Source organism: Eumetopias jubatus, unplaced genomic scaffold (genome assembly GCF_037043125.1).
Source record: "Eumetopias jubatus isolate StellerSeaLion01/CBP00866 unplaced genomic scaffold, mEumJub1_p1.0 scaffold_6, whole genome shotgun sequence".
Classification (NCBI taxonomy): domain Eukaryota; kingdom Metazoa; phylum Chordata; class Mammalia; order Carnivora; family Otariidae; genus Eumetopias; species Eumetopias jubatus.
The window spans coordinates 148,459,931-148,480,640 of record NW_028274812.1 but is presented as its reverse complement, the minus strand read 5'-3'; the positions used below and the strand labels follow the sequence as shown (position 1 = coordinate 148,480,640).

General features: G+C 45.7%; 1 protein-coding gene across 3 annotated transcripts in view; it reads right to left on the bottom strand.

The window, feature by feature from the left end:
- LOC114199725 (tripartite motif-containing protein 26) overlaps positions 1–16,960 on the bottom strand; it is a 34,533-nt gene extending 17,573 nt beyond the window's left edge. Inside the window, exon 1 of one of the 3 annotated variants that reach the window (XM_028091725.2) lies at positions 16,740–16,960. The gene's annotated coding sequence lies outside the window, so the exon portion shown is untranslated. Of the gene's footprint in view, positions 1–15,535; positions 15,627–16,428; positions 16,649–16,739 lie in introns of those variants that run through there. The other 2 variants (XM_028091722.2, XM_028091724.2) reach the window with 2 other exon arrangements.
- Positions 16,961–20,710: the final 3,750 nt, after the last annotated feature.

Genomic DNA, 20,710 nt, shown 5'->3' with positions numbered 1-20,710 from the left:
CAATCAAAAGACACAGGCTATCAGATTGGATTAAAAAACAAGACCCATCCTTATGCTGTCTGCAAGAGACTCATTTTAGACCCAAAGACACCCCCAGATTGAAAGTGAGGGGGTGGAAAACCATTTACCATGCTAATGGACACCAAAAGAAAGCTGGGGTGGCAATCCTTATATCAGACAAACTAGATTTTAAAACAAAGACTGTAATAAGAGATGAGGAAGGACACTATATCCTACTTAAAGGGTCTATCCAACAAGAAGATCTAACAATTGTAAATATCTATGCCCCGAACATGGGAGCAGCCAATTATATAAGGCAATTAATAACAAAAGCAAAGAAACACATTGACAACAATACAATAACAGTGGGGGACTTTAACACCCCCCTGACTGAAATGGACAGATTATCTAAGCAAAAGATCAACAAGGAAATAAAGACTTTAAATGACACACTGGACCAAATGGACTTCACAGACATATTCAGAACATTCCATCCCAAAGCAATGGAATACACATTCTTCTCTAGTGCCCATGGAACAATCTCCAGAATTGATCACATCCTAGGTCACAAATCAGGTCTCAACTGGTACCAAAAGACTGGGATCATTCCCTGCATATTTTCAGACCACAATGCTTTGAAACTAGAACTCAATCACAAGAGGAAAGTCGGAAAGAACTCAAATACATGGAGGCTAAAGAGCATCCTACTAAAGAATGAATGGGTCAACCAGGAAATTAAAGAAGAATTAAAAAAATTCATGGAAACCAATGAAAATGAAAACACAACTGTTCAAAATCTCTGGGATACAGCAAAGGCAGTCCTGAGAGGAAAGTATATAGCAATACAAGCCTTTCTCAAGAAACAAGAAAGGTCTCAAATACACAACCTAACCCTACACCTAAAGGAGCTGGAGAAAGAACAGCAAATAAAGCCTAAACCCAGCAGGAGAAGAGAAATAATAAAGATCAGAGCAGAAATCAATGAAATAGAAACCAAAAGAACAGTAGAACAGATCAACGAAACTAGGAGCTGGTTCTTTGAAAGAATTAACAAGATTGATAAACCCCTGGCCAGACTGATCAAAAAGAAAAGAGAAATGACCCAAATCAACAAAATCATGAATGAAAGAGGAGAGATCACAACCAACACCAAAGAAAAACAAACAATTCTAAGAACATATTATGAGCAACTCTATGCCAGCTAATTGGATAACCTGGAAGAAATGGGTGCATTCCTAGAGATGTATCAACTACCAAAACTGAACCAGGAAGAAATAGAAAACCTGAACAGACCTATAACCACTAAGGAAATTGAAGCAGTCATCAAAAATCTCCCCACAAACAAAAGCCCAGGGCCAGATGGCTTCCCAGGGGAATTCTATCAGACATTTAAGGAAGAATTAATACCTATTCTCCTGAAACTGTTCCAAAAAATAGAAATGGAAGGAAAACTTCCAAATTCATTTTATGAGGCCACCATTACCTTGATCCCAAAACCAGACAAAGACCCCATCAAAAAGGAGAATTACAGACCAATATTCCTGATGAACATGGATGCAAAAATTCTCACCAAAATACTAGCCAATAGGATCCAACAGTACATTAAAAGGATTATTCACCACGACCAAGTGGGATTTATCCCTGGGCTGCAAGGCTGGTTCAACATCCGCAAATCAATCAACGTGATACAATACATTAACAAAAGAAAGAACAAGAATCATATGATCCTCTCAATAGATGCAGAAAAAGCATTTGACAAAGTACAGCATCCTTTCTTGATCAAAACTCTTCAGAGTATAGGGATAGAGGGTACATACCTCAATATCATAAAAGCCATCTACGAAAAACCTACAGCGAATATCATTCTCAATGGGGAAAAGCTGAGAGCTTTTCCCCTAAGGTCAGGAACGCGGCAGGGATGTCCACTCTCACCACTGCTATTCAACATAGTATTAGAAGTCCTAGCCACAGCAATCAGACAACAAAAAGAAATCAAAGGCATCCAAATCGGGAAAGAGGAAGTCAAACTCTCACTCTTTGCAGATGATATGATACTTTATGTGGAAAACCCAAAAGACTCCACCTCAAAACTGCTAGAACTCACACAGGAATTCAGTCAAGTAGCAGGATATAAAATCAATGCACAGAAATCAGTGGCATTCCTATACACCAACAACAAGACAGAAGAGAGACAAATCAAGGAGTCGATCCCATTTACAATTGCACCCAAAACCATTAGATACCTAGGAATAAATCTAACCAAAGAGGCAAAGGATCTGTACTCAGAAAACTATAAAATACTCATGAAAGAAATTGAAGAAGACACAAAGAAATGGAAAAACGTTCCATGCTCATGGATTGGGAGAACCAACATTGTGAAGATGTCAATGCTACCTAGAGCAATCTACACATTCAAAGCAATCCCCATCAAAATACCATCCACTTTTTTCAAAGAAATGGAACAAATAATCCTAAAATTTGTATGGAACCAGAAGAGACCCAGAATAGCCAGAGGAATCTTGAAAAAGAAAAGCAAAGCTGGCGGCATCACAATTCCAGACTTCCAGCTCTATTACAAAGCTGTCATCATCAAGACAGTATGGTACTGGCACAAAAACAGACACATAGATCAATGGAACAGAATCGAGAGCCCAGACATGGACCCTCAACTCTATGGTCAACTTATCTTTGACAAAGCAGGAAAGAATGTCCAATGGCAAAAAGACAGTCTCTTCAACAAATGGTGTTGGGAAAATTGGACAGCCACATGCAGAAGAATGAAACTGGACCATTTCCTTACACCACACACAAAAATAGACTCCAAACGGTTGAAAGACCTAAACGTGAGACAGGAGTCCATCCAAATCCTAAAGGAGAACACAGGTAGCAACCTCTTCGACCTCAGCTGCAGCAACTTCTTCCTAGAAACATCACCAAAGGCACAGGAAGCCAGGGCAAAAATGAACTATTGGGATTTCATCAAGATAAAAAGCTTCTGCACAGCAAAAGAAACAGTCCACAAAACCAAAAGACAACCGACAGAATGGGAGAAAATATTTACAAATGACATATCAGATAAAGGGCTAGTATCCAAAATCTATAAAGAACTTATCAAACTCAACACCCAAAGAACAAATAATCCAATCAAGAAATGGGCAGAAGACATGAATAGACATTTTTCCAAAGAAGACATCCAAATGGCCAACAGGCACATGAAAAAGTGCTCAACATCGCTCGGCATCAGGGAAATCCAAATCAAAACCTCAATGAGATACCACCTCACACCAGTAAGAATGGCTAAAATTAACAAGTCAGGGAACGACAGATGTTGGCGGGGATGTGGAGAAAGGGGAACCCTCCTACACTGTTGGTGGGAATGCAAGCTGGTGCAACCACTCTGGAAAACAGTATGGAGGTTCTTCAAACAGTTGAAATTAGAGCTACCGTTCGATCCAGCAATTGCACTACTGGGTATTTACCACAAAGATACAAATGTAGGGACCCGAAGGGGTACGTGCACCCCAATGTTTATAGCAGCAATGTCCACAATAGCCAAACTGTGGAAAGAGCCAAGGTGTCCATCGACAGATGAATGGATAAAGAAGATGTGGTATATGTACACAATGGAATATTATGCAGCCATCAAAAGGAATGACCTCTTGCCATTTGCAACGACGTGGATGGAAGTGGAGGGTGTTATGCTGAGTGAAATAAGTCAATCAGAGAAAGACATGTATCACATGACCTCACTGATATGAGGAATTCTTAATCTCAGGAACAAACTGAGGGTTGCTGGAGTGGTCGGGGGTGGGAGGGAGGGGGTGGCTGGGTGATAGACATTGGGGAAGATATGTGCTACGGTGAGCGCTGTGAATTGTGTAAGACTGTTGAATCACAGATATGTACCTCTGAAACAAATAACGCAACATATTTTAAGAAAAAAGAAAAAGAAGAAGATAGCAGGAGAGGAAGAATGAAGGGGAGTAAGTCAGAGGGGGAGACGAACCAGGAGAGATGATGGACTCTGAAAAACAAACTGAGGTTTCTGGAGGGGAAGAGGGTGGGGGGATGGGTTAGCCTGGTGATGGGTATTAAAGAGGGCACATTCTGCATGGAGCACTGGGTGTTATGAACAAACAATGAATCATGGAACACTACACCAAAACAAATGATGTAATATATGGTGATTAACATAACAATAAAAAATTAAAAAAAAAAGAAATACCTTATTGCTAAAAACTGCTAACTGTAATCTGGGCATTCAGTGCACTGGAATCCCTGATCACACATCACCGTAACAACTATAATAACAACACACAGGTTTGAAATATCGTGAGACACACAGAGACATGAAGCCAGAAACAGCTCCTGTAAAGTGGGTCCAACAGACTTGCTGTGGCAGGGTCGCCACGAACCCCCCCTTCATAACACACACGGTTTCTCCAGAGCACAGGAAGACAAGGTGTGCCTGCAGGCTACATCTCACAGCCCCCTGACTATTTCCTGTTTGGGACAATGACAAACACTGTTCTGTGAAGGTTTGTGCACGTGTCCTGGTTCATACAAGCAAGCAGATGTGTCCTTGACCAGATCAGGCCACCCTGTTCCCACACTGACTGTAGCAGTGCACGTTCCAGGCAGCTGGCCATGGGCTGCCAACCTGCAATGTCAGCGTAGACATGTGTGCCAGTCTGGGGGAGGGAAAAAGAATCCCACGATGTGTGCATATATGTGTTTAATGCTGAATGGAAGGGAGGGGGAGGAAGCGGGAAAGGAAGGGGAGCGGGGGGACAGAGCCCTACAGGAGATGACAGCAGGACGGCACTGGGCTCCCTGCTTCAAGCAGGAGTGCTGTAAAGGCTTTATCTTTGGGTAGGGGTCCGCCCAGCTTCCATTCTTCCTTCCCTTACTAACTTTGCTAACTTTGATCAGGTACTTAGGCCATAGCTCTCCCTCAGCTCAAGGATGGAGCAAGAGAATGAGTCGGATGGCTCCCTGACCTCTGTGCTTGCTTCAGAGGTTAGGATATGACTCAAGTCTGCTAGTCACAAGGAGACCTGGTTGAGACAGGGGGGAAAGATTCTGTGGTTTCTCAAGAATTTGCAAGAGGTGACGTCAATATGGTTTGGAGATACAAGAGCGATATTACTAAGCAGAGGGCTAGCCTGTTTGAGAATGAAGCCAACCCAAAGATGAAGCAGAAGAAACTGGATCCTCATGGCACCTTGTAAAACCCTGTGCCGGAAGCTAGACTGACCCCTGAACTGTGCCTTCGTACAAGGCAATAAATGCCCTTTATGTTCAGCTGGCTTGCACCTGTGTGTCACCCAGAAAAAAAGGAATCCTGACCGATAACAGCACAGGACATTATTGAAGGCTGAAATATACAAAGAATTTGTGCAAAAAAAAAAAATCCACCTATTTATCTAGACAAAGGTAGACACCCAGTGGCGGCTCCCTCTCTGGCCCCAGAGGTGGAATGCAGCCTGCCAGGACCTGCCAGACCTCCAAGCCGCTCTCAGCCATCACGGCCCCTTCCCACAGCTCGAGAGACACAATCAGAACCATCCCCCACCCCTGGCTGCTACCCCAACCAAAGCTGACAACGAAGACTCCTGGGTTAGCACCGAAACCCAGATTTTCACCCCGCTGCAGTGACTCAGCTGTGCAGCTTGGGGGATACATTCTTGACCTTTGACCAGCTCAGGATCACCACGAAGAGATGGGGGTGGAGGGGGGCATCTAGACCCTTCGCAGGCAAACTGAAATAAATGTGGGGCGAACACACGAGCGTATTCAGTGTGCAACCTAAAGTCATGGCTGTTATCGAGGGCAACCAATAAACACAGATGAAATCTTTAGGTCAGGCATCCTCCGTGCTGGTTTTCGACAATTTGGCTACCAGGCAGGACAAAGCCTGCTTATCAGAGCCAGCTCTTTCAAGATCATAGATGGAGCCTGGACCTTACCACCTACGGGTTAGTGAGACGGAGCTATTCTGACCATTCATTTCCCAGAGCAAGGAGGGATCTAAGAACTGGCAAAGGGGGGTACAACTTTTCCTTAAATGTAAGATACCATGTCACTGCATTTCAGCCTCTCTGAAATGTGATCCGTAGCATACTGACCTAGAAAGACATGCTTTCTATACGAACATATATAAACTGCCGCATCTTAGATTTGGTGGGATGTAGCCTCACCTCCTACAAGGCACCACTGCGGTGGTCTTTCGAACACACAGCTCTCGTCCTGCCCCTCTCCTGCTTCAGCCTTAGCTGTGGTCAGGACTCCGCAGGGCCCACAGTCCCCACGATCTGGCCAGCACTGCCGCCTCAGCCTAACACCAGCTCCTTCTCCGGGGCCCCCAGCCCCACCCCTGTGCTTGCACACGGTCTTTGTTCCAGCGCATCCTGGACAGCTTGATCAGACACGCTGCGTGAGGTGCCCCCCCGCCCCGTGTCCACCCCACCTTCCAGCTGAGTTGCTCTCCCCTGGGGAGGCGCCCACACTCTGCACTCGATGCGGGTCGTTACAGTACTACCAACAGCTGACACGGTTACCCACCCACCCCCCACCAGAAGGCGAACCCAGGCGCATTCCTCAGGGGTCCTCCATCTCCGGGACCTGGCACAGAGTTACTCCATGCCTCCACCCTCTTCTTCATCCCCCCCACCCCCACAGGCTTCCTTTGCCCACTTCACAATCTTGCTTCTGCAGAAGGCCCCCTCCGATTTGACGTTCTTGACCACAAACATTTCCCAGATCTTCCCCTGCCTCCCTCCACACAAACCGTTTTGGGGAGAAGGTCAACATTTCATGTCTACTTATCTGGCTGTACCTTCTCCTGGATAAGTCAAATTAAGCCTTTGTTTTCCAAAACCACTGTCTTCCCATTCTGATCCCAGGGCGTAAGTCTGAAGTCACCCCAAGAAACTTCAGTTCGGACCATGGACTTCCTTCTGTGGCTTGCAATGCTTTCTGGGGGGAGTCTGACACCTGCCTGTCACCCCCTGGTAGGAAAGGGACGGCTAACGTCACTTTCTCCTGGGCCTCCGTTTCCTTAGCTCTCAAGGAGGGAAATAATCATGTCTTATCAAGTTCATCACACTGTTTGATGTTCAGGGGAAGTCCCCCAGTCAAAGTGCTTTCAACAGCAAAAAGCTCTATAAAAATACTCACTGGGAGGCCACAGGACCCAACTTGAAAGAGCCCCCAGACCAAAGCTACAACAATTTGAGCAACACAATAAAGTAGGATTAGATTATAACCCAAAGTATAAAATAAATATCCATGAGTCTGTGCTGATGATAAAGGATTGAATAAGTTAATAAATAAGGACAAGAGAGATTAGGGCGGAGCAAGATGGCGGAGGAGTAGGAGACCTGGGTTTCGTCTGGTCTCAGGAATTCAGCTGAAGAGGGATCAAACCATTCTGAACACCTACGAACTCAACAGGAGATCGAAGAGGAGAGTAGCAACAACTCTCTGAACAGAGAAGCGACCACTTACTGGAAGGTAGGACGTGCAGAGAAGTGAATCCGAGGCCATATTCGGGAAGATAGACGGCGGGGGAGGGGGTCTCCGTGGGCCGCTTCTGGCAAGTGCTAGAGCCGCGGAGCACAAAATCGGACCTTTCAGAAGTCGGCTCCACGGAGGGACGTCGCTGCAGTGGCTAAGCGGGGGGTGGAAGCCTCGCGGGACAGTGTGGTCTCAGGACCCTCGGGGTCACAGAAAGACCGGGGGTGCCTGAGTGCGGCCGAGCTCCCAGGGATCGGAGCGGGGAAGCCGGCTGCAGAGACGGAGCTGAGGCGTGGGCTCTCAGCTCGGGGTGGCCATAAACTGTGATCCGCGGCCCAGTCGGGCCACTGCTCCTCCAGCAGGGACCCAACAAGCAGCAGAGCCGGGGAGACTCCCCTTCCTCCCCCGGGAGGAGCGGCGCGGGAGCGCACCGCAGGGATCTGCTGGGTTTGGAGACTCCACACGGGGTCGGGAGCCAGAGATAGAAACGCTCGGTCACAGGCCGGGTGAGCGCGGAGTGCGGCCGGAGACTGGGGACACGGGAGTGACTGCTTTTCTCTGGGGGCGCACTGACGAGCGGGGCCCCGAGTTCTCAGCTCCTCCGGGCAGAGATTGGGAGGCCACCATTTTCGCCCTGGTCCTCCAAGGCTGTACCGAGAGCTTGCAGGGAACAAAAGCTCCTGAGAGCAAACCCGATCAGCTCACTTAGACTGGACGGACAAGGGCGGGGCAATTCCGACTCCGGCAAAGACATTTGGGAACCAAGGCAACAGGCCCCTCCCCCAGAAGATCAGCACAAACAGCCAGCAAGCCAAGACCAAGTTTACCGATCAAGGAGAACGGGAGAACTCCAGCGCTAGGGGAATACTGCACATAGAATTCATGGCTTTTTTACCATGATTCATTAGTTTTTCAAAGTTAATTTTTTAACTTTTTTTTAATTTTCTTTTTCCCTTTTTCAACCAACATCTTATCAATACCTTTTTAAAAAAAAACATTTTTTTATTTTTCATTTTTAGAATCATATTTTATCCCTTCATAGAAGTTACCCTTATTTTTGGCATATATATATGTTGTTCTCTCTTTAAAATTTTGAGATAGTTTCTTCTAACAGATCAAAATATACCCTAAATCACTAGTGTATGGCTCTGTTCTAGTCTCCTGCCTGATCACATTCTCTCCCTTTTTTTATCTTTTTTTTAAATCTTCTTCTTCTTTCTTTTTTCAAACAACTTCTTATCTTATCAATTCCTTTTATAAAATCTTTTATAATTTTCATCTTTACAGTCATCTTCCATCCCTTCATTGTATCAACCCTTATTTTGTACATATATGTCTTTCTTCCTTTAAAATTTTAGCAGGCATTTTCTTCTAACAGACCAAAATACGCCCAAAATCTAGTGTGTGGCACTGATCTATGCACTAGCCTGATCATATTTGATCATATTCTGCCTTTTTTGTATTGTTCTGTTTTTGTTTTTATCTTTTTCTCTTTTTTTTTCTTCCTTTTCTCTTTCTTTTTTCTTTCTTTCCCTTTCTTTTCCCCTGGTTTCAGGTCTTTTCTGATTTGTATACAGTATATTTGCTGGAGACGTTGTTAACCTGGTAGCATTCTGTTCTCTCATTCATCTATTCTCCTCTGGACAAAATGACAAGACGAAAAAAATCACCTCAGCAAAAAGAACAAGAGGTAGTACCGTCAGCCAGGGACCTACTCAATATGGACATTAGTACGATGTCGGACCTAGAGTTCAGAATCATGACTTTAAAGACACTAGCTGGGCTTGAAAAAAGCGTGGAAGTTATTAGAGAAACCCTTTCTGGAGAAATAAAAGAACTAAAATCTAACCAAGTCGAAATCAAAAAGGCTATTGATGAGGTGCAATCAAAAATGGGGGCACTAACTGCTAGGATAAATGAGGCAGAAGAGAGAATCAGCGATATAGAAGACCAAATGATGGAAAATAAAGAGGCTGAGAAAAAGAGGGAGAAACAACTACAGGATCACGAGGGCAGAATTCGAGAGATAAGCGATACGATAAGATGAAACAGCATTAGAATAATTGGGATCCCAGAAGAAGAAGAAGAAAGAGAGAGAGGGGCAGAAGGTATATTGGAGCAAATAATAGCAGAGAACTTCCCTAATGTGAGGAAGGAAACAGGCATCAAAATCCAGGAGGCACAGAGAACCCCTCTCAAAATCAATAAAAATAGGTCAACACCCCGACATCTAATAGTAAAACTTATGAGTCTCAGACACAAAGAGAAAATCCTGAAAGCAGCTCGGGAGAAGAGATATGTAACCTACAATGGTAGAAACATTAGATTGGCAACAGACCTATCCACAGAGACCTGGCAGGCCAGAAAGGACTGGCATGAGATCTTCAGAGCACTAAACGAGAAAAATATGCAGCCAAGAATACTATATCCAGCCAGGCTCTCATTGAAAATTGAAGGAGAGATAAAAAGCTTCCAGAACAAACAAAAACTAAAGGAATTTGCAAAAATGAAACCAGCCCTACAAGAAATATTGAAAGGAGTCCTCTAAGCAAAGAGAGAGCCTAAAAGCAGCATAGATCAGAAAGGAACAGAGACAATATACAGTAACAGTCACCTTACAGGCAATACAATGGCACTAAATTCATACCTTTCAATAGTTACCCTGAATGTAAATGGGCTAAATGCCCCAATCAAAAGACACAGGCTATCAGACTGGATTAAAAAACAAGACCCAACAATATGATGTCTGCAAGAGACTCATTTTAGACCCAAAGACATCCCCAGATTGAAAGTGAGGGGGTGGAAAACCATTTACCATGCTAATGGACACCAAAAGAAAGCTGGGGTGGCAATCCTTATATCAGACAAATTAGATTTTAAACCAAAGACTGTAATAAGAGATGAGGAAGGACACTATATCCTACTTAAAGGGTCTATCCAACAAGAAGATCTAACAATTGTAAATATCTATGCCCCAAACATGGGAGCAGCCAATTATATAAGGCAATTAATAACAAAAGCAAAGAAACACATTGACAACAATACAACAATAGTGGGGGACTTTAACACCCCCTTCACTGAAATGGACAGATCATCTAAGCAAAAGATCAACAAGGAAATAAAGACTTTAAATGAAACACTGGACCAAATGGACTTCACAGACATATTCAGAACATTCCATCCCAAAGTAACGGAATACACATTCTTCTCTAGTGCCCATGGAACATTCTCCAGAATTGATCACATCCTAGGTCACAAATCAGGTCTCAACCGGTACCAAAAGATTGGGATTATTCCCTGCATGTTTTCAGATCACAATGCTTTGAAACTAGAACTCAATCACAAGAGGAAAGTCGGAAGGAACTCAAATACATGGAGGCTAAAGAGCATCCTACTAAAGAATGAATGGGTCAACCAGGAAATTAAAGAAGAATTAAAAAAATTCATGGAAACCAATGAAAATGAAAACACAACTGTTCAAAATCTTTGGGATACAACAAAGGTAGTCCTGAGAGGAAAGTATATACCAATACAAATCTTTCTCAAGAAACAAGAAAGGTCTCAAATACACAACCTAACCCTACACCTAAAGGAGCTGGAGAAAGAACAGCAAATAAAGCCTATACCCAGCAGGAGAAGAGAAATAATAAAGACCAGAGCAGAAATCAATGAAATAGAAACCAAAAGAACAGTAGAACAGACCAAGGAAACTAGGAGCTGGTTCTTTGAAAGAATTAAAAAGATTGATAAACTCCTGGCCAGACTCATCAAAAAGGAAAAGAGAAATGACCCAAATCAACAAAATCATGAATGAAAGAGGAGAGATCACAACCAACACCAAAGAAATACAATTATAAGAACATATTATGAGCAACTCTCTGCCAGCCAATTAGATAACCTGGAAGAAATGGGTGCATTCCTAGAGATGTATCAACTACCAAAATTGAACCAGGAAGAAATAGAAAACCTGAACAGACCTATAACCACTAAGGAAATTGAAGCAGTCATCAAAAATCTCCCCACAAACAAAACCCCAGATGGCTTCCCAGGGGAATTCTACCAAACATTTCAAGAAGAATTAATACCTATTCTCCTGAAACTTTTCCAAAAAATAGAAATGGAAGGAAAACTTCCAAACTCATTTTATGAGGCCACCATTACCTTGATCCCCAAACCAGACAAAGACCCCATCAAAAAGGAGAATTACAGACCAATATCCTTGATGAACATGGGGGGGATGCAAAAATTCTCACCAAAATACTAGCCAATAGGATCCAACAGTACATTAAAAGGATTATTCACCACGACCAAGTGGGATTTATCCCTGGGCTGCAAGGCTGGTTCAACATCCGCAAATCAATCAACGTGATACAATACATTAACAAAAGAAAGAACAAGAATCATATGATCCTCTCAATAGATGCAGAAAAAGTATTTGACAAAGTACAGCATCCTTTCTTGATCAAAACTCTTCAGAGTATAGGGATAGAGGGTACATACCTCAATATCATAAAAGCCATCTACGAAAAACCTACAGCAAATATCATTCTCAATGGGGACAGCTTTTCCCCTAAGGTCAGGAACGCGGCAGGGATGTCCACTCTCACCACTGCTATTCAACATAGTATTAGAAGTCCTAGCCACAGCAATCAGACAACAAAAAGAAATCAAAGGCATCCAAATCGGCAAAGAGGAAGTCAAACTCTCACTCTTTGCAGATGATATGATACTGTATGTGGAAAACCCAAAAGACTCCACCCCAAAACTGCTAGAACTCATACAGGAATTCAGTCAAGTAGCAGGATATAAAATCAGTGCACAGAAATCAGTGGCATTCCTATACACCACCAACAAGACAGAAGAGAGACAAATCAAGGAGTCGATCCCATTCACAATTGCACCCAAAACCATAAGATACCTAGGAATAAATTTCACCAAAGAGGCAAAGGATCTGTACTCAGAAAACTATAAAATACTCAGGAAAGAAACTGAAGAAGACAGAAAGAAATGGAAAAACGTTCCATGCTCATGGATTGGGAGAACCAACATGGTGAAGATGTCAATGCTACCTAGAGCAATCTACACATTCAATGCAATCCCCATCAAAATACCATCCACTTTTTTCAAAGAAATGGAACAAATAATCCTAAAATTTGTATGGAACCAGAAGAGACCCCGAATAGCCAGAGGAATATTGAAAAAGTAAAGCAAAGCTGGCAGCATCACAATTCCGGACTTCCAGCTCTATTACAAAGCTGTCATCATCAAGACACTATGGTACTGGCACAAAAACAGACCCATAGATCAATGGAACAGAATCGAGAGCCCAGACATGGACCCTCAACTCTATGGTCAACTCATCTTTGACAAAGCAGGAAAGAATGTCCAATGGAAAAAAGACAGTCTCTTCAACCAATGGTGTTGGGAAAATTGGACAGCCACATGCAGAAGAATGAAACTGGACCATTTCCTTACACCACACACAAAAATAGACTCCGAATGGTTGAAAGACCTAAACGTGAGACAGGAGTCCATCCAAATCCTAAAGGAGAACACAGGCAGCAACCTCTTTGACCTCAGCCGCAGCAACTTCTTCCTAGAAACATCGCCAAAGGCAAGGGAAGCCAGGGCAAAAATGAACTATTGGGATTTCATCAAGATAAAAAGCTTTTGCACAGCAAAAGAAACAGTCCACAAAACCAAAAGACAACCGACAGAATGGGAGAAAATACTTGCAAATGACATATCAGATAAAGGGTTAGTATCCAAAATCTATAAAGAACTTATCAAACCCAACACCCAAAGAACAAATAATCCAATCAAGAAATGGGCAGAAGACATGAACAGACATTTTTCCAAAGAAGACATCCAAATGGCCAACAGACACATGAAAAAGTGCTCAATGTTGCTTGGCTCAGGGAAATCCAAATCAAAACCTCAATGAGATACCACCTCACACCCGCCAGAATGGCTAAAATTAACAAGTCAGGGAATGACAGATGTTGGCGGGGATGCGGAGAAAGGGGAACCCTCCTACACTGTTGGTGGGAATGCAAGCTGGTGCAGCCACTGTGGAAAACAGTATGGAGGTTCCTCACACAGTTGAAAGTAGAGCTACCGTTCGATCCAGCAATTGTACTACTGGGTATTTACCACAAATATACAAATGTAGGGATCCGAATGGGTACGTGCACCCCAATGTTTATAGCAGCAATGTCCACAATAACCAAACTGTGGAAAGAGCCAAGATGTCCATCGACAGATGAATGGATAAAGAAGAGGTGGTATATATACACAATGGAATATTATGCAGCCATCAAAAGCAATGAGATCTTGCCATTTGCAACGACGTGGATGGAACTGGAGGGTGTTATGCTGAGTGAAGTAAGTCAATCAGAGAAAATCATGTATCATATGACCTCACTGATATGAGGAATTCTTAATCTCAGGAAACAAACTGAGGGTTGCTGGAGTGGTGGGGGGTGGGAGGGACGGGGTGGCTGGGTGATAGACATTGGGGAGGGTATGTGCTATGGTGAGCACTGTGAATTGTGCAAGACTGTTGAATCACAGATCTGTACTTCTGAAACAAATAATGCAATATATGTTAAGAAAAAAGAAAAAGAAGATAGCAGGAGGGGAAGAATGAAGGGGAGTAAGTCGGAGGGGGAGACGAACCATGAGAGATGATGGACTCTGAAAAACAAACTGAGGGTTCCAGAGGGGAGGGGGGGTGGGAGGATGGGTTAGCCTGGTGATGGGTATTAAAGAGGGCACGTTCTGCGTGGAGCAGTGGGTGTTATGCACAAACAATGAATCATGGAACACTACGTCAAGAACTAATAATGTAATGTATGGTGATTCACATAACAATAAAAAAATTTTAAAAAAGGACAAGAGAGACTAATCTCCTATGCAAAGAATTCCAAACACTAGGTGTAGCAGCTTGTCCTCAAGGAGAGGGAGCATACTGCCCCCGCCTTCAGTATGGACTGCACAGTCACTTCTTTCCAAAGAGATGATATGAAACAGGGGTAAATACAGTAAATGTACAGCTGAGAACCCTGGCAAACACTTTCTCAGGTGATCACGATCAACACCAAGTCCTAAATCATGTTCACAGTATGTACCCTTGATGCCATGCCATCAACAGGGCAACCTACCGCAGTAGTCTTCCTCCCAATAAGCTGAAGTCTGCTCTTAGGAAAAAGACATCAAATTCCAGCAGAGGGGCACCCCACAATACACTCGACCAGCATTCCTCAAAACTGTCAGGAGCACCCCAAACAAGTCTGAGCGGCCACAGCCAAGAGGAGCCTCACGAGATATGCCGACCAAATGGAGCCTGGTAACCTGGACGGGATCACCACACAGAACAGGTTCTTAGGTGAAAACTCAGTCAACAGGAGTAAGGACGGACTTGGGCCAATAATAACACATCAATATAGGTTCATTAATTGTAACAAATGCACCATAGGAACGTAAGATGTTAATAAAGGGGCAAAAGGTTTGGGAGACGTGGAACTCTACTATCTTTGCAATTTCTCTATAAACCTAAAGTTGTTCTAAAACAAATCTATTCAGAAAAAAAAAATTGCAATCTGGGGAAGAAAACCTATAAAGCCTATTTTTTAAAAGACCTGCTTCTTCTAAACTTGGGGGCGGCTCGGGCAGGGTCCCCGCACTATCTGTGGCATGCATGACCGGATGTCATTCCCCCATCCTCATGGTGGGGTCAGGATCCGGAGTGCAGCGGGAATCCGGTCCTTTCTCGAAGGCCAAGTGGGGGCAGATAATCAGGGAGAGCGCTCCCGGGCTGGCGGAGGGAGTCAGTGCACGGCTCCGAGGACAGGTGGCCGACCTGCTTTGCTGCACAGCCCCCTGCAGCTCCCCTCGCGGCCCCGGGCACCTGCTGGCGCTCCGGGCGGGAGGCCGGCCGGGGCCCAGCGCGCGCGCCGCGGCGAGTCGCCCCTTGCCCTCCGCCTCACCCCTCCCGCGTCCGACGCCCTCGACTCACCGCGCTGCCGAGCTCCGGGCCGCGAGCGCCGGACGGGGGACCCTCTCTCCCGCAGCGGCCGGTTCCGGGTCGCGTCCCCGCCCCGCGGCCTCCCGGCTCAGCCAAGCGCGGCTCCGAGATTTCTCCCCGGATCAGCGCCCAGATTGGCCCCTGCCAATCGCCGCCTCCCAATGGGAGCGCGAGCCTCCCCGACGTCACCGATCACTGGGCAAATCCGTGGGCCTCTGCAGGGGGCGGGGCGACCAGGGCCAGAGCGCACGGACCTGAGACCGGGCGGAGCCAGGGTGCGCGGGAGCTGCAGCCCGGGTGGGGCGGGCATGGCGCGCTCCCGGGGAGGTGGAGGGGAGCGCAGTCCGAGGCCTAGCTGGGCCTCTTCGCGGGACTCGGAGGCCAGGACCCCCTGCCGACCCCCTGCCCTCCCCCTGCGCTGGATCCGCGTCGGAGGGCGGCTCTGCGGCGGATTGGGGCTCGCCAGATGCTCAGCATTAAATAGGACTCCCTGCCCCCAACCTGGCCTAATTTTGCTTCCTGAACCCGGAAGGCCTTTAGCAAGCACGTACTTCAAGGCGGTTATTTACAAAAATTAACTACCCTTTTCGAAGCGTCTGCGATGAGAGCGGAGCTTTACCTAAAATACCCTTAAACAGGGCAGCATAATTGTCCCCATTCCACAGAAGGGAAAAGCGAGGTTCCAGGAGCGTGGGGGCCCAGGCCCCGCTCCGTGCAGCTGTCTCCCTCCTGCCGGCTGGATGTGGGGCACTCGGGTCCCTGAGCCCTCGCTGGGGAGGTCTCCTGGGGCTCCGGCGCATCCCAGCCGCCACCCCCAGTCACGGCTCCCCAGGCTGCGCGGGGTCCGGAAGGGGCGGGAAGGGGCCTCCGCGCCAGCCACCTACCTGCTCCTGCCCGGAAGGGTGGTCGGGAGGTCCCGGAGTGGGCGCGGGTCGGCCGCCTCGGCGGGGTAAGAGGGTGGGTTTCGGGGTCCTGAACCCTAGAACCTGGCCGGCCTCCGCCCCTCTCGCGGGGTGGGGCAGGAATTTGAAGTGAAAGCGCTGGGTTTAAAGTGTGGCGGTGTCGAGGGTGGGGAGTTAGACCTACACGCCTTCATTCGTACACCTCAGTCTCCACCCCCACCCCCCCCACGCAGGGCCGTCTTCTCCCGGTTTCGGTCTCCTCTGGGGCGAGAGGGAGGGGGTGTGGACCTCACCTATTGGACAGGACTCGGGCAGGCCTGGGCTCTGGGTGTGGTCTCAGCACCTGCTCTTCTAGATGGTGTTGTGGAAGAAAGCGTGTGGTTTCGGGCCACGGATCTCTTCTCTCGCGTGCCTGGGACGTACTAGCCCCACTCAGAGGCCATTCTGTGCATCGTCCAGCCGGAGAGGTCCCTTGCCCCGGCTCCAAACAGTCTGCTATCGTCCCAGCGCAGTTAGACACAGGAAGGCCCTGCTCATCTCTCTGTCCCAGCTCCTTGCACGGCTGCCCCCTTCTTGTCAGTCGGTTCTACTACCATCTCCGACGGCCTTCCTCCACCATCTAGATCAGTTCCCCATCAGGCAGCATTCTGTTTCACTTTCTGCATGCATGTGTCATCAGTTTTTAAAAATTTTTATTTTATTTTATTTAAATTCGATTAATTAACATATAGTGTATTATTCGTTTCAGAGGTAGAAGTCAGTGATTCATCAGTCTTATATAACACTCAGTGCTCATTACATCACGTGCCCTCCTCAATGTCCATCACCCAGTTACCCCATCCCCCACACCCTCCCCTCCAGCGACCCTCATTTTGTTTCCTATGATTGAGAGTCTCTTATTGTTTGTCTCCCTCTCTGGTTTCTCTTATTTTCCCCTCTCTTCCCCTATGATCCTCTGCCTTGTTTCTTAAATTCCACATATCAGTGAGCTCATATGATAAATGTCTTTCTCTGATTGACATTTCACTTAGCATAATACCCTCTAGTTCCATCCATGTTGATATAAATGGTAGGTATTCATCCTCTCTGATGGCTGAGTAATATTCCATTATATATATACACTACATCTTCTTTATCCATTCATCTGTTGATGGACATCTGGGCTCTTTCCACAGTTTGGCTATTGTAGACATTGCTGCTATAAACATTGGGGTGCAGGTGCCCCTTCAGATCACAAACACAAAATGGTGAGCCAGAGTCTCATTGGCACCTTCATTTTGTGCAAAACCTCAACTGCTCATCCTGGAACTTCTGATGGGGATGTCACTCTGCGTTGTCTGCATGAACCACCAGCTTCCATCTTTCCTCACAGTGTCAAGGTGTCTTTATGTTTTCCTTTTATATCAGCAAAGTCCTTTATTTCTTGTATAATCTTTATCTATTAGGTGTTTAATGTGTCTTTTCCAAACTATGCTGGTATTTTTACTGCAGTTGTTACCATTGTGTTGGTATTATGATCACAGAGATGTGTAGATTTTGAGTTGGCTGCCAAAACACTATTTCCCCTATAAGCCCTATTATTTTTGTGGACATTTTGCAGTTTGTGAATTTTTTTTTTCAGGAATGCACACATAATGTTAGGGCAGAAATATCTGTAAAACATCTCACTGTTTGATTGTAGAATCATGTGAATGCCTTGCTATTAAAAATTTTTTAAACAGAGAAAATTAGCAAAGCATATGGAGATTAAAGGGGGAAATCAGAGGGGGAGACGAACCATGAGAGACTATGGACTCTGAAAAACAAACAGGGTTCTAGAGGGGAGGGGGGATTGGCTAGCCCGGTGATGGGTATTAAGGAGGGCACCTTCTGCATGGACCACTGGGTGTTATATGCAAACAATGAATCATGGATCACTACATCAAAAACTAATGACGTAGGGGCGCCTGGGTGGCTCAGTCGTTATGCATCTGCCTTTGACTCAGGTCATGATCCTGGGGTCCTGGGATCAAGCCCCGCATCGGGCTCCCTGCTCCGCGGGAAGGCTGCTTCTCCCTCTCCCGCTCCCCCTGCTTGTGTTCCCTCTCTCACTGTGTCTCTCTCTGTCAAATAAATAAAATCTTAAAACAACAACAACAACAACAAAAAACTAATGATGTAATGAATGTTGAGTAACATAACATAATAAAAAAAAGAAAAAAAGAAAATAGAAAAGTTACCTATAGGGACGTCTGGGTGGCTCAGTCAGTTAGGCGTCTGCCTTTGGCTCAGGTCGCGATCTCAGGGTGCTGGGATCGAGTCCTGCATCGGGCTCCTTGCTCGGCGGGGAGCCTGCGTCTCCCTCTGCCTGCCACTCCCTGTGCTTGGGCTCTCTCTCTGTCAAACAAATAAATAAAATCTTAAAAAAAAAAAAAAAAGAAAAGAAAAGTTACCTATACTTGCCCCACAACAGAACCCAGGGCAGATGAGGATGCCTGGTTGGAGACTGGTCGTCTTCCCACTGGCAAGATGACCCTCTGGCTCAGGACCCACTGGCAGAGGCTGTACTTGTCTGTAGGGAGGCCGACTTGGGCTCACAAGACCGGGGCTGGCGGAGCTGGCAAAATCTCCTCGCCAGAGACCGCAGTGAGAGTGATCACAGCTCTAGTGCTGAAGGAGGCAGCCACCCAGCGGCACGGCTCGTGTTACCGCTGCTTAGGTGCCTTCCAAGCTTCTTGTTACCAGGGTCCTGTTCAAACTTCATTGCTTGTCTGGGAATCTGGTACAAAGTCATGGGATGTCTTAGCTCCAGTACCCAAAGAGGTTAATCAGATACTGGCAGGAGGGTGGCGGCACTTTTTCTTTGTAATTGGAGGATATAAGATTACCTGTCCATCCATTCTAGCTTGTGCAACATCTAGTCCTTCCTGAGAAAGACATAGGGCTCTGGATTTTATCTTCCCTCAAGGACCACACAGCCTTAAACAGGGATGCGACATGATCTAAGCAGTTTCTGCACTGGGGGCTACTATCAGTGCCCTACCAGGAACTTACACTGTGCTGAAGTTTATTTAATCCATGCTCGGCATGTTACAGATTGCTTTGAAACCTCTGTGGAAGTATAGCAAGAGTACTTTGCATGACTGGTAACTAAAGAAGCATTAACCCTGTTTGGTAGTCTGTAGAAAAGCAGGTGTTAGCAATGTCCCAGGCTGCATCCCAAGTACCAGTAAGGCAGTAGGTTTTCTTTTTTTTTTTTTTTAAAGATTTTATTTATTTATTTGAGAGAGAGAATGAGAGAGAGAGAGAGAACATGAGAGAAGGGAGGGTCAGAGGGAGAAGCAGACTCCCTGTTGAGCAGGGAGCCTGATGCGGGACTCGATCCCGGGACTCCAGGATCATGACCTGAGCCGAAGGCAGTCGCTTAACCAACTGAGCCACCCAGGCGCCCAAGGAAGTAGGTTTTCTACACACAGCAATGATAGTATGATCTGCAGGAATAACGTTGTCCTCAGCTTGTGTGAGCTCCACAGGCGAGGGCTGGGTTTTGAGGTATCTCTTTGATTCTAATAGAGTGGAAAGGATAATTCCCTTTTCACCTTCAGGTTTGCCAATTGGTTTCTTTGTTTCAAGTTTTTATTTAAGTTCTAGTTAGTTAACATATAGTGTAATATTGGTTTCAGGAGTAGAATTTAGTGCATATAACACCCAGTGCTCATCACATCACCTGCCCTCCTTAATGCCCGTCACCCTGTTACCCCATCCCCCCACCCATCTCCCCTCCAGCAACCCTCAGTTTGTTCTCCATTGTTAAGAGTCACTTATGGCTCGCTTCCCTCTTTCCATTTTTCTTTCCCCCCCCCCATATGTTCATCTGTTTTTTTAAGTTCCACATATTAGTGAAACCATATGATAATTGTCTTTCTCTGACTGACTTATTTAACTCAGCATAATACCCTCTAGCTCCATCCATGTTGATGCAAATGGCAAGATTTCATTCCTTTTTATGGTTGAGTAATTCCATTTTATATATTTAAAAAAATTTGCCCAGAGTCCTGTACCAAGGCTGTATGTGCAAGGCTCTGGGCAAATTTTCTTTAACTTCTTTATCCATTCATCTGTTGAAGGGCATCTCGGCTCCTTCCACGGTTTGGCTATTGTGGACATTGCTGCTATGAACATTGGGGTGCAGGTGCAATTGCTGGGTCATAAGGTAGCTCTATTTTTAACATCTTGAGGAACCTCCATACTGTTTTCCGGAGTGGCTGCACCAGCTTGCATTCCC